The 14,719-nt window shown below is 43.9% G+C and overlaps 1 protein-coding gene across 6 annotated transcripts in view; it reads right to left on the reverse strand.

Moving 5' to 3' along the window:
- Positions 1 to 9,765, reverse strand: part of CCDC102A (coiled-coil domain containing 102A) — a 102,226-nt gene extending 92,461 nt beyond the window's left edge. For 2 of the 6 annotated variants that reach the window (XM_083164875.1, XM_083164873.1), the window contains exon 1: positions 9,218 to 9,550. The gene's annotated coding sequence lies outside the window, so the exon portion shown is untranslated. Of the gene's footprint in view, positions 1 to 9,217; positions 9,551 to 9,615 lie in introns of those variants that run through there. The other 4 variants (XM_083164869.1, XM_083164872.1, XM_083164871.1 and 1 more) reach the window with 4 other exon arrangements.
- Positions 9,766 to 14,719: the final 4,954 nt, after the last annotated feature.

The following is a 14,719-nucleotide window of genomic DNA, read 5'->3' on the forward strand; positions in this document are numbered from 1 at the left end:
CATCTGTATTGCAGGAGACTCACGTCAGGATACTACAACGGGCATATCTATCCCCGACGCAAAGGAAACATTTTGTTTCAGACGAAACAGGATCTTGTAAAAAATGCGCCATGTCCTCAGCCTCCTTTTTCCATAATGTGTGGTCATGTGGACACATAAAAAGATTTTGGAACAAGGTGACTAACTACATCGCCACCACGTTGGGCATCACGGTTACGCTGCATCCGTTCCCACTACTCTTTGCTAATTTTGATGTGTGGGACTTGCCCTCGCAGACTGCACACCTTATCCCTTTCCTGACCATGGTGGTCACTGCAGCGAAAAAACTTATCATGAAACATTGGATTATTAGGACCTCACCTACACTGAACTCTCTTATACATTACCTACAACGCCTAATGAGGTATGAAAAATATGATGCCCAGCTGCAGTCGATCTCATCCACAAAACTCAGCGAAAGATGGGGCCCACTTATGGAAGCAGCAAATAACGCCTGAGCTAATGTCCCCGAAACATGTGAAAACCCCAGGGCTGGGTGGATGCTTAGAGGAAATGTAAGGACACACCATCGGTGCATAAGCTAAAGTCAGTCTACTAAGAGATTCAGCTCTTACAGTGAAATGTGTCTTAGAAAGCTAACTAAAAAAGGTTACTTCCCTTTCCCCCCCCCTCCCCTCAGTCCTCCCTCCCCCCCCTTCTTTTTTCTTCTTCTTTCTTTCTTTTCCTTTCTTATTCTTTCTTTCTCTTTTATATATCTATTCTTTAAAAATGTTAAAATAGAATGTTAATCTACAGATTGGAAGTGTTCTTTCTAAATGCACAGCAAATAATGGCGAGAAAAACCATTTTAAAGCCTTAGTGTAACAAATAGCCCATACAGGGGCAGAAGCCCACTACTTGACACTGGCTTTCCGGTCCAACTCTCACGGACGGAGGGTGGCAACACCCCAATCTCATCCCACTAATCGCGACATCCCTTCCCTGGGTGTCGTGATGATGTGTGAGCAAACAATCTGATATGTCCCCCCGCAAAATGAATGTGAGAAATTGGACAACCAATTGATTGATTCCTGCCGATCTCCTATGTTTTGCTGTCATACAAAATATTGTTTATTTTCTCCGCACATACCATGTAACGGTATATCCAAAATGTACACTGTTAATTGTGTGATTTTCAAATGTTATTGGAAAGAATATGTTGTTAAAACCCAATAAATATATATTACAAAAAAAAAAAAAGTATGTTGAAAAAGGTTGTTGACAAACATGGGAAAAACTGGGATTGTTTGTTGCCCTACTTGTTGATGGCCATCAGAGAAGTTCCACAGTCCTCTACTGGATTTTCTCCGTTTGATTTGTTGTATGGTAGACACCCCAGAGGGCTGTTGGACATTGCCAAGGAGACGTGGGAAGGACAACCCACCCCTTATAAAAGCGTTGTTGAACATGTATCACAAATGCAGGATAGGATTGCAACCGTGGTACCTATTGTTAGAGAGCGCGTGGAACAAACCCAAAGTGCTCCACAGAGGGTATATAACCGGAGTGCCAAGATATGGGAATTTGCTCCGGGGGATAGAGTTCTTGTGTTGGTGCCCACTGTGGAAAGCAAGTTCCTAGCTAAATGGCAGGGACCATTTGAGATTTTGGAAAAAGTGAATGAGGTCAATTATAAAGTATACCAACCAGGTAAGAGAAAACCTGAACAAAATCTACCATGTTAACTTAATCAAACCCTGGAAAGATAGGTTGTCTCTGTCAGCGGAGCCTTGCTCTTTGGCGTCTTCACCTCGGTTGCTTCCCGCGGTGAAGGTGTCAGAGACATTGTCAGCTGATCAGAACAATCAGGTTAAAGAATTTCTCAACCGAAATAGGGAGATATTTTCAGAGCTGCTTGGCCAAACGACCATAATAAAACATGACATTATCACTGAACCAGGGGTCAGGGTTCATTTAAAGCCATATAGGATTCCTGAAGCTCAGAGAGAAGCTGTCTCTAAAGAAGTTAAAAATATGTTAGAACTAGGAGTCATAGAGGAATCCAACAGTGAGTGGTCCAGTCCTATAGTTCTCATCCCGAAGCCAGATGGTAGCATACGCTTTTATAATAATTTTCGTAAATTAAATGAGGTGTCCAAATTTGACGCATACCCCATGCCCCGTGTGGATGAGCTTATAGAAAGGCTGGGAACAGCCAGGTTTCTCACCATATTGGACCTGACTAAAGGTTACTGGCAGATACCCCTAACTGATAGCGCAAAAGAAAAAACAGCCTTTTCGGTTCCAGAGGGGCTGTTTCAGTATAAGATGTTACCTTTTGGGTTGCATGGGGCTCCAGCAACCTTTCAATGGACAATGGATAAAATTTTGAGGCCCCATAGAAAATATGCAGCTGCATATTTGGATGATGTGGTAATTCACAGTACGGACTGGGGGTCCCATTTGGTTAAAGTACAAGCAGTACTGGACTCAATCAGAGAAGCAAGGTTTACTGCTAACCCAAAGAAGTGCTGCCTTGCAATGGAGGAGGTTAAGTACTTGGGCTTCACTATTGGTAGAGGTCTGATTAAGCCCCAATTAAATAAAATCGATGCTATTCAAAACTGGCCTCGGCCAGTGAATAAAAAACAAGTAAGGGCTTTTTTGGGAATAACTGGGTATTACAGACGATTTATTCACTAATTTTAGTGCCGTTGTCAGACCTTACCAAGGGGAAGCAGTCAAATACGGTGAAATGGAACCCTGATGCAGAAAAAGCGTTCCAAGCGTTAAAAGTGGCTTTGTGTTCACAACCTGTACTGATAACGCCAGATTTTTCAAAATAATTTGTTGTACAGACAGATGCCTCAGAGGTAGGGATAGGGGCTGTGTTGTCCCAAACCAGAGATGGGGATGAACACCCTATCATCTATTTGAGTAGGAAACTCAATGAGCATGAAAAAAGGTATGCCATTGTGGAAAAGGAGGCTTTGGCCATTAAATGGGCATTAGATACCTTGAGGTATTACCTCTTGGGAAGACAGTTCTGGCTAGTGACAGATCACACCCCTTTAAAATGGATGCATGTAAACAGAGGTCAGAATGCTCGGGTAACCAGATGGTTTCTAGCATTACAGGATTTCAAGTTTAAGGTCGAACATAGACCAGGTTCACAGTTGGCCAATGCAGATGCAATGTCCTGCACCTTCTGTTTGGGGGCTACAAGTGTTCCGGCCCCTAGGTCGAAACAGGGGAGGGGGATATGTGACAAGAACACTGGAGTAGTGTTTGAGGGCAGGTATATTTGTCCCAGGTTCTTGTCCTACACCTTTTAGAAACAGGTGTTTTGCCTCACAGAGGGCTAATCAGCAAGCAAGCTGTAAAAAGGCTGCCAGAGTGAGCAGTGTGAGAGGATTGCCTGGGAGATTGCAGAGTCTCTGTGTGAGAAGCAAACTTGCCTTTTACAAGTGAGCCACCCAGTGTTGACTGGGAAACTTTGTATTTTTCTATAGTGACAGTTAGGAGCACCCTGTGTATAGTTAGTGCCGGACAGGCAAGGTATTTTCTTTTTATGTTTATTTTGTTTTCTGCTGAAATAAAACTGGTTGCGGCCAGTTGTACCACAAAGACTGGACTGGTGTGATTACTCAGCTGCTGTTGGCTGCCTTCTACCCCAGGTAGAAGGCATCCAAATTCCCCTACAGTGTTACTATATATATATATATATATATATATATATATATATATATATATATATATATATATATATATATATATATATATATATATATATATATATATATATATATATATATATATATATTTCAGCTCTCTCACAAAGACTTGACATCCAGGCAGGAAAATGTTTTTTTTTTAAAGGTGTATTGAAATATAAATTAGCATTTAAGGCTTAGTTGTACTCCACATGACGACGTTTCAAGACCTGGGCGGTCTTTTCATCACGTCATACATTAAGCATACATACGGTGATGTGCATATAAGCATAAATATATATATATATATATATATATATATATATATATATTATACAAGAGAAACCGCACACCGTCCAGGGTTCAACTTCTGGGTGCCTGACTACATAAAAATTACATAAATTGGTCTCTACCTGTGAGGTAGATAGTAATCAGCACACCATGCATAAATGAAGAAAAAATGGCTTTATATCACAAAAGCATTAGCACATGGCAGCATATGTCAAAAAAACTTGGAGTTAGGTACAGGTCAAACTTTTGCAAAGCAGTACAATTCCCACACAACATGAATGTGAATATAAGGGAAACCTGTAACCAGTAGCCAGAGTTAGAGCCAAGTACCCAACAGCCTGTTTCGGTGGTCACGCCACCTTCATCAAGGGTATAATATTGAATAGAGATGCTGCCGCTTAAATAGAGCCCACAGTGCCGCCAAAATCAATTCAACATACCTCACCTGCTATTGTAAAACACCCAGCTGACCGGCGGCCAATAACTCCGGCGTCTTGGAACGCAGAAGACGTCTGTGGAACGCACATCCGCTTCCGGTCCCCGGCGCCAGGAGTGTGAAACAGATAATACCAATGGCAGGGACGCTGTCAACGCCGTCCGTGGGAGACAAGCGCAGCGCGCACCAGACAGTGTACACAGCGCCATCATCCCATCAGAGCGGCGGACGTTGACGTCACTGTTAAATGCTGGAACGCACAGGGTCTGGCCGTGGAACGCACGGCCATGACCCCGGCGCCAGTCGTATTTTTTGTTGCTGATTGATTTTATTTTGCAGAAAAATTATTTTTTGTTTGATAATTCATTTTTTTTGCAGTTACAGGGCACAGCCATGGGCTCTAACATGGCACCCGCATATGCAAACTTATTCATGCACGATTATGAATCAGCACACATTTTACACAACCGGTCTTTTTCATCATATATTTCTTCTTACGTTAGATTTATTGATGACATTTTTTTTGTTTGGACGGGAGGCCCTGAAAAGCTGGATTTATTTATGAAAACATTAAATGAGATACCAGGCACCATCAGATTTTCGTACATCAGCAGTCCCACTAAAGTTTGTTTTTTGGACGTTAACGTTAGAATTGAAAATTCTTGTTTCCGTACTTCCATATACAAAAAACCGACGGACACTAATTCTGTTCTTAGAGCAGAAAGTTTCCATCCAGCCCCGCTGAAACGCGGGTTACCATACTCCCAATTACTGAGGGTAGTTCGTATTACCTCAGTAAGGGATGAACTACCGAGTGCATTACAAGAGATGGGCAATGACTTTATCGCAAGAGGGTATGACATCAAAGAGGTCAAGGAAGCCATTGACTGTTGCTTACTATTGAACAGAAATTAGCTACTATCTCAGCCTAAAAAAGACAAAACTATGTCTCGTATGATTTTTCCTACGACCTATTCGATTGCTTCCACTAAATTACGGGACCTAGTTCTACAGCACTGGCACATATTGGAGACTGACCCAGTAATGGGTACTTTTTGTCATGAAAAGCCACTTTTTGCGTACAAACGCAGCAGTAATCTCAGAGATCAGATTACTTTCTCTGACATTAGTCCAACACCTAGCAGGAGTACCTGGTTGGGTGGCAAAAATGGTGCTTTTAAATGCAGTGGTTGCGTGAATTGCCAACACATGATCACGGGAGAACATTTCACGCATCCCAAAACTGGAGTCAAAATTAAATTGCACCAGCGCATGTCATGTGACAGTAAATTTATTGTCTACGTTATCACCTGCCCGTGCCGGCTCCTCTATGTGGGGAAAACGATCCGTATCTTGAAGGAACGAATAGCGATGCATAGGTCATCAATCAAAAAAGTGATGACGGTTAGGGATCAAACTACACCACCGGTAGCCCGACATTTTTTCGAAGCAGGACATACAATCATGGACTTCAAATTCATGCCCTTGTTTCAAGTTAAAGCCCTAAAAAGAGGTGGCGATCGCCATCTGAAACTCTTACAAAAAGAGAGTTCATTTACAACTTGGGCTCACTGGCAACAGTAGGTTTAAATGAGGAATTAAACCTCAATGTGTTTCTGTAGTGGGACTGCTGTTGTTTACATTATACTGTATGTATTTCTCGTTTATTGTTGTGTAGCATCTATCTTTATTAGTCTGACGACTATTTGTCTTATCTCTTTATGCCTTGCTTGTACATAGACCTGTGGTTTACTCCTTTGTGGGCACTATTGACTCATTTATCTTCTTTGCACATGAGATATATAGAATATTATACTGTTATATATTCCCCCAAAAAATTTTTTGTACTATTATTAGATTAATTTGTGGCTGGACTTTCAGCAATATCACTTTATTGCTAGATTGATTGTGTATGGTTCTCCATCTTTGGTGATGCTTTCACGGTGAAGTATCCAATTGATGGAGTCCCTAGTGATTGCCTTGTTTTCAATTCCACACCTACTAATATTAACACCTGTGGTATTTTAAATTTACACCCTATATTGTATGGACCGGTATTTTATCTTTACTACTATTCCAGTACATTTTGACTGGCGCCGGGGTCATGGCCGTGCGTTTCACGGCCAGACCCTGTGCGTTCCAGCATTTAACAGTGACGTCAACGTCCGCCGCTCTGATGGGATGATGGCGCTGTGTACACTGTCTGGTGCGCGCCGCGCTTGTCTCCCACGGACGGCGTTGACAGCGTCCCTGCCATTGGTATTATCTGTTTCACACTCCTGGCGCCGGGGACCGGAAGCGGATGTGCGTTCCACAGACGTCTTCTGCGTTCCAAGACGCCGGAGTTATTGGCCGCCGGTCAGCTGGGTGTTTTACAATAGCAGGTGAGGTATGTTGAATTGATTTTGGCGGCACTGTGGGCTCTATTTAAACGGCAGCATCTCTATTCAATATTATACCCTTGATGAAGGTGGCGTGACCACCGAAACAGGCTGTCGGGTACTTGGCTCTAACTCTGGCTACTGGTTACAGGTTTCCCTTATATTCACATTCATGTTGTGTGGGAATTGTACTGCTTTGCAAAAGTTTGACCTGTACCTAACTCCAAGTTTTTTTGACATATGCTGCCATGTGCTAATGCTTTTGTGATATAAAGCTATTTTTTCTTCATTTATGCATAATGTGCTGATTACTATCTACCTCACAGGTAGAGATATATATATATATATAGATATATATATATATATATATATATATATATATATATATATATCTTGTGCATACCTCCCAACTTCTGTGTTGGGGAAATAGGGACACTCGCGCGGCGCCCAAAAAGGGGCGGGTGTATGCAAATTAGGGTGTGGCTTATGCTAATTAGCTGCGGCCTCATTTTCATACGAGAATAGATGCTATGCGCACAGCATCTATTCTATTAGATTGGAGGGTCTCCCAACTGCCACCCCCCGCAGCGGGACAATGCCCGAAAATCGTGACTGTCCAGCTGTAATCGTGACAGTTGGGAGGTATGCTTGTGTATTATCACGGCGCCCATCGCATCGCATCCCACTAAATAAGGTATGCGATGGACCCGATTTCAGTCTTTCCCTGGGCTGAGTGTACAATTTTAAAATCGCGTAACATCGCATGCCATTACAATGGCATGCGATGCAATGCGACGCGATTTCCCATTGAGTCCCATGTTAAATGGCACCCCCAGACCGGATTTTTCATTGTATACCCACCCTGATGGGTAATAAATGTGTTAAATGCCCCCACATTGTTAACGGCCCCCCACTATCAACGCCAACCCGAAGCGTGGCGAGCGACGGCGGTACGCATCCTTCGACCTTTTCATACCCCCACTATCCACGTCGGCGTGGAGTTGATTTTATGAAGTGTGGCGAGCGCAGAGAGCCACCGAACCCGAAGCGTGGTGAGCCCCACGAGGGGACGCGCATTACTTCACAGGTATACGCGTCCCCTCCCGGGGCTCGCCACACTTTGTAAAAACAACTCCACGCCGATGTGGATAATGGGGGTATGAAAAGGTCGTAGGATGCGTACCGCGACCGCTCGCCACGCTTCGGGTTGACGTTCATAGTGGGGTGGCGTTAACAATGGGGGGGCATTTCATATACTCATGACCCATAAGGGTGGGTATACAATAAAAAATCAGGTCGGGGGGGGGGGGGGGCATTTAACATGGTAATAAGGCATCTGGGTGCCTGTACAATCACAAATCGGGTGAAATCGCGTCGCGTCGCATGCAATCATATGGCATGCGATGCGATTTTTCATTGTACAATGCCCTGCAATGAAAATCGTGGGCGCCGTGATAATACACAAGATCTATATATATATAGTAATGGGGTGTAATAATATGGGGTGTGTAGGGATACATATACAACGTTGGGGGTCACGAGGGGTGTAATAATAGCGGGTGTATATATACAGGGGTCACTGGGGTGTAATAATATGGGGTGTAGGGATATATACATCTGTAGGGTCACTGGGGTGTAATAATACAGGGTGTAGGTATATATAGTCTGTCCCCTAGTCCTTGGACCAGAGGTGTAAGGCACTCGCCAGAACAATACTAATCCAGACAGTGTTGTGTCAATTAGGGTTTTTATTCCATTGTAGGGTTCAAATAGGTAAAATATCCATCAAATGGCACTCGCCAGAACAACACCAATGTTGGGGCATGTTTGGAAATAATTTGATGTATATTTTACCTATTTGAACCCTACAATGGAATAAAAACCCTAATTGACACAACACTGTCTGGATTGGTGTTGTTCTGGCGAGTGCCTTACACCTCTGGTCCAAGGACTAGGGGACAGACTATACTTTGGGTACATTTACCCTTTGTTAGGCACCCCACTGCTCTACATATAAGTGCGAGTGCGGTCACTTTTATATATATATATATATATATATATATATATATATATATATATATATATATATATATATATAAAAATATATATATATATATATATATATATATATATATATATAGTAGTGGGGTGTAATAATACGGGGTGTTGGGATATATACAGCAGTGGGATGTAATAATACAGGGTGTAAGGATACATATATAACGTCGGGGTCACTAGGGGTGTAATAATATGGGGAGTAGGAATATATATATATATATAGCAGTAGGGTGTAATAATACGGGGTGTAGAAAGGGATACATATAACACGTTGGGGGTCACTAGGAGTGTGTTATAGTACCGGGTGTATGTATATACACAGCTGTAGAGTCACTGGAGTGTAATAATTCGGGGTGTACCTTCCTCTATCCGGGTCAGCAGCGCCACTCCACGGCCTCGCCCCGAGCTCCCCCGGACGAAGTGAGAGGAGAGCGGGGGGCGCTGATGTCGGGACTCAGGAAAGTTGCCCGAAAACTTCTTCACTTCCCCTACGAGGATGCCGGAGCCCCGCCCGGCCTTGAGCGCACTTCCTCCCGCCGCTGGCAACCAGTACCTCCCGCCCCCCGGGCCGGGCCTCTCCCCATCCTTCCACGGAGGTCTCTCCATACCCCCCCGGGGGGCCACTCCTCACGACAGAGGCGTCCGGGACGTGATAGCATGACAGACAGACACATACCCTCCAACTGTACCGAATATGCCGGTACAGTACCGTTTTTTAACGGTCTGTACCGGCAAACAACAATTGTACCGAATGTACCGTTTTTTTAAACTTTCTTCAGGCTGTGTCCAGAGTCAGCACCCGTTCCCAAGGAGACATCGACGCGCTGGCACATTTGACCCGGCGCACGCATATTCAAGCACAAACAGGGCTGACCCAGCACGGGTTACACAGTAGCAGGGTTGATGCTGTGTTTCTGCAAACTACAGCTCCCATCATGCAGCTTGGTGGGCAGACTTGACGTGGCTGACATCAGGGGGACGGATCTATCCGAATCTATCTTCTTCCTTTCCTGCCGGGCGCTGGGCTGTGCAGCCGCTCCATGTGCTCAGCTCATCTCTACCCCATGAAACTGAACGGGAATCAGTGCGTCTCCCCCAACATGTACGGCGTCATGACATCGCCGCCGCTCTGCCACTGCACACACAGTCCGACACAGGAAGCCATTTCCAGTTCCCACCTTACTGTGCCTGCCAGGCACATTAGCTCAGTCCTCCTCCCAACCACCTCCTATACACGTGGGTCTCTGGAAGCCACAGCCAACCCCGGGTGAGTCCCACTGTGCAGAGCAGGAACATAATATAATATATATATATATAATAAAAATTTGTAAGTGCTAACTTTTTTTTTAAAATGTCCGGAAAGTGGGTGGCCACGCCCCCACTTTCATTTTGGCCACGCCCCTTTCTGCATCTGTACCGATTTTGGCCCATCAGATGTTGGAGGGTATGCAGACAGACATGCCCGGGACGTGAGAGCATGACAGACATGTCCAGGACGTGCGAGTGTGAGGCGCCCAGTGTGACAGAGATTGATAACTGTTACTGAGGTGTTCTATAGGGAGATGTTTCACAGCTTGGAGACATGTCATGTTATCAGCTGATTAGTACGCGGCTGAAGTTGGCTTCTTATTCGGCCAGCTTCTTATTCGAGCTCCAGCTTCTTATTCGAGCTCCAGCTTCTTATTCAGAACAATCACTTTTACAAGGGTTAATGAATCATGGACCACAAATTTGACAGCAGAAATCAACACAGGGGGGTCACGTACATATGACCCACTAGCAATTTCTTTTGACCAACAAGGATTTGGTCAGAAATAGGGCACTAAAGTGGGCATGAGACCCAGAATTCATCATTTTGAATAAGTAGCTGGTGTCCTGCAAAGGTTAAACAGCATTGGTCAAAAAATATTACACTTGGAATCCACACAGGGGGGTCACTTACATATGACCCACTTGCTATTTCTTTTGACCAACAAGGATTTGGGCAGAAAATGGGCACTAAAGTGGGCATAGGTCCCAGATTTCATCATTTTGAATAAGTAGCTGGTGTCCCGCAAGGGTTAAACAGTGTTGGTCAACAAATATTACACTGGAAACCCACACAGGGGGGTCACTCACATATGACCCACTTGCAATTCCTTTTGACCAACAAGGATTTGGGCAGTAATAGGGCACTAAAGTGGGCATAGGTCCCAGATTTCATCATTTTGAATAAGTAGCTGGTGTCCCGCAAGGGTTAAACAGCGTTGGTCAAAAAATGTTACACTTGGAATCCACACAGGGGGGTCACTTACATATGACCCACTTGCTATTTCTTTTGACCAACAAGGATTTGGGCAGAAAATGGGCACTAAAGCGGGCATAGGTCCCAGATGTCATCATTTTGAATAAGTAAGTGGTGTCCTGCAAGGGTTAAACAGCGTTGGTCAAAAAATGTTACACTTGGAATCCACACAGGGGGGTCACTTACATATGACCCACTTGCAATTTCTTTTGACCAACAAGGATTTGGGCAGTAATAGGGCAGTAAAGTGGGCATGGGTCACAGATTTCATAATTTTGAATAAGTAGCTGGTGTCCTGCAAGGGTTAAACAGCGTTGCTCAAAAGAAATGGCAAGTGGGTCATATGTAAGTGACCCCCTGTGTGGATTTCAAGTGTAATATTTTTTGACCAACGCTGTTTAACCCTTGCAGGACACCAGCTACTTATTCAAAATGATGAAATCTGGGACCTATGCCCACTTTAGTGCCCTATTACTGCCCAAATCCTTGTTGGTCAAAAGAAATAGCAAGTGGGTCATATGTAAGTGACCCCCCTGTGTGGATTCCAAGTGTAAAAATTTTTGACCAACGCTGTTTAACCCTTGCGGGACACCAGCTACTTATTCAAAATGATGAAATCTGGGACCTATGCCCACTTTAGTGCCCTATTACTGCCCAAATCCTTGTTGGTCAAAAGAAATGGCAAGTGGGTCATATGTAAGTGACCCTCTTGAGCGGGTTTTCAGTGTAATATTGGTTGGCCATTGCTGTTTAACCCTCCAGCTACTTATTCAAACTGATGACATCTGGGACCTATGCCCACTTTAGTGCCCTATTTCTGCCAAATTCCTTGTTGGTCAAAATAAATTGCAAGTGGGTCATATGTAGGTGACCCCCCTGTGTGGGTTTCAAGTGTAATATGTTTTGACCAACGCTGTTTAACCCTTGCAGAACACCAGCTACTTATTCAAAATGATGACATCTGTGACCCATAACCACTTTACTGCCCTATTACTGCCCAAATCCTTGTTGGTCAAAAGAAATGGCAAGTGGGTCATATGTAAGTGACCCCCCTGTGCGGGTTTCCAGTGTAATATTTTTTGACCAACGCTGTTTAACCCTTGCAGGACACCAGCTACTTATTCAAAATGATGGAATCTGGGACCTATGCCCACTTTAGTGCCCATTTTCTGCCCAAATCCTTGTTGGTCAAAAGAAATGGCAAGTGGGTCATATGTAAGTGACCCCCCTGTGTGGATTCCATGTGTAAAAAATGTTGACCAACGCTGTTTAACCCTTGCAGGACACCAGCTACTTATTCAAATGATGACATCTGTGACCCATGCCCACTTTACTGCCATATTACTGCCCAAATCCTTGTTGGTCAAAATAAATGGCAAGTGGGTCATATGTAAGTGACCCACCTGTGCGGGATTCCAGTGTAAGATTTTTTGACCAACGCTGTTTAACCCTTGCAGAACACCAGGTACTTATTCAAAATGATGACATCTGTGACCCATGCCCAATTTACTGCCCTATTACTGCCCAAATCCTTGTTGGTCAAAAGAAATGCCAAGTGGGTCATATGTAAGTGACCCCCCTGTGCGGGTTTCCAGTGTAATATTTTTTGACCAACGCTGTTTAACCCTTGCGGGACACCAGCTACTTATTCAAAATGATGAAATCTGGGACCTATGCCCACTTTAGTGCCCTATTACTGCCCAAATCCTTGTTGATCAAAAGAAATGGCAAGTGGGTCATATGTAAGTGACCCCCTTGAGTGGGTTTTCAGTGTAATATTGGTTGGCCATTGCTGTTTAACCCTCCAGCTACTTATTCAAAATGATGACATCTGGAACCATTGCCCATTTTAGTGCCCTATTTCTGCCAAATTCCTTGTTGGTCAAAATAAATTGCAAGTGGGTCATATGTAGGTGACCCCCCTGTGTGGGTTTCAAGTGTAATATGTTTTGACCAACGCTGTTTAACCCTTGCAGAACACCAGCTACTTATTCAAAATGATGACATCTGTGACCCATGCCCACTTTACTGCCCTATTACTGCCCAAATCCTTGTTGGTCTAAAGAAATGGCAAGTGGGTCATATGTAAGTGACCCCCCTGTGTGGATTCCATGTGTAAAAAATTTTGACCAACGCTGTTTAACCCTTGCAGGACACCAGCTACTTATTCAAAATGATGACATCTGTGACCCATGCCCACTTTACTGCCATATTACTGCCCAAATCCTTGTTGGTCAAAATAAATGTCAAGTGGGTCATATGTAAGTGACCCACCTGTGCGGGTTTCCAGTGTAAGATTTTTTGACCAACGCTGTTTAACCCTTGCAGAACACCAGGTACTTATTCAAAATTATGACATCTGTGACCCATGCCCACTTTAGTGCCCTATTACTGCCCAAATCCTTGTTGGTCAAAAGAAATGCCAAGTGGGTCATATGTAAGTGACCCCCCTGTGCGGGTTTCCAGTGTAATATTTTTTGACCAACGCTGTTTAACCCTTGCAGGACACCAGCTACTTATTCAAAATGATGACATCTGTGACCCATGTCCACTTTACTGCCCTATTACTGCCCAAATCCTTGTTGGTCAAAAGAAATGGCAAGTGGGTCATATGTAAGTGACCCCTCTGTGCGGGTTTCCAGTGTAATATTTTTTGACCAACGCTGTTTAACCCTTGCGGGACACCAGCTACTTATTCAAAATGATGAAATCTGGGACCTATGCCCACTTTAGTGCCCATTTTCTGCCCAAATCCTTGTTGGTCAAAAGAAATGGCAAGTGGGTCATATATAGGTGACCCCCCTGTGTGGGTTTCAAGTGTAATATGTTTTGACCAACACTGTTTAACCCTTGCAGAACACCAGCTACTTATTCAAAATGATGAAATCTGGGACCCATGCCCACTTTAGTGCCCTATTACTGCCCAAATCCTTGTTGGTTAAAAGAAATGCCAAGTGGGTCATATGTAAGTGACCCCCCTGTGCGGGTTTCAAGTGTCATACTTTTTGACCAACGCTGTTTAACCCTTGCAGGACACCAGCTACTTATTCAAAATTATGACATCTGGGACCCATGCCCATTTTAGTGCCCTATTACTGCCCAAATCCTTGTTAGTCAAAAGAAATGCCAAGTGGGTCATATGTAAGTGACCCCCCTGTGCGGGTTTCAAGTGTCATACTTTTTGTCCAACACTGTTTAACCCTTGCAGGACACCAGCTACTTATTCAAAATAATAACATCTGGGACCTATGCCCAGTTCCGTGCCCAATTTCTACCCAAATCCTTGTTGGTCAAAAGAAATTGCAAGTGGGTCATATGTATCTGACCCCCCTGTGCATGTTTAACCCTTGCAGGACACCAGCTACTTATTCAAAATTATGACATCTGGGACCCATGCCCATTTTAGTGCCATATTTCTTCCCAAATCCTTGTTGGTCAAAAGAAATTGCAAGTGGGTCATATGTAAGTGACCCCCCTGTGTGGGTTTCAAGTGTAATATGTTTTGACCAACACTGTTTAACCCTTGCAGAACACCAGCTACTTATTCAAAATGATGAAATCTGGGACACATGCCCAC

Source organism: Crinia signifera, chromosome 11 (assembly GCF_055691185.1).
Source record: "Crinia signifera chromosome 11, ASM5569118v1, whole genome shotgun sequence".
Taxonomy (NCBI): Eukaryota; Metazoa; Chordata; class Amphibia; order Anura; family Myobatrachidae; genus Crinia; species Crinia signifera.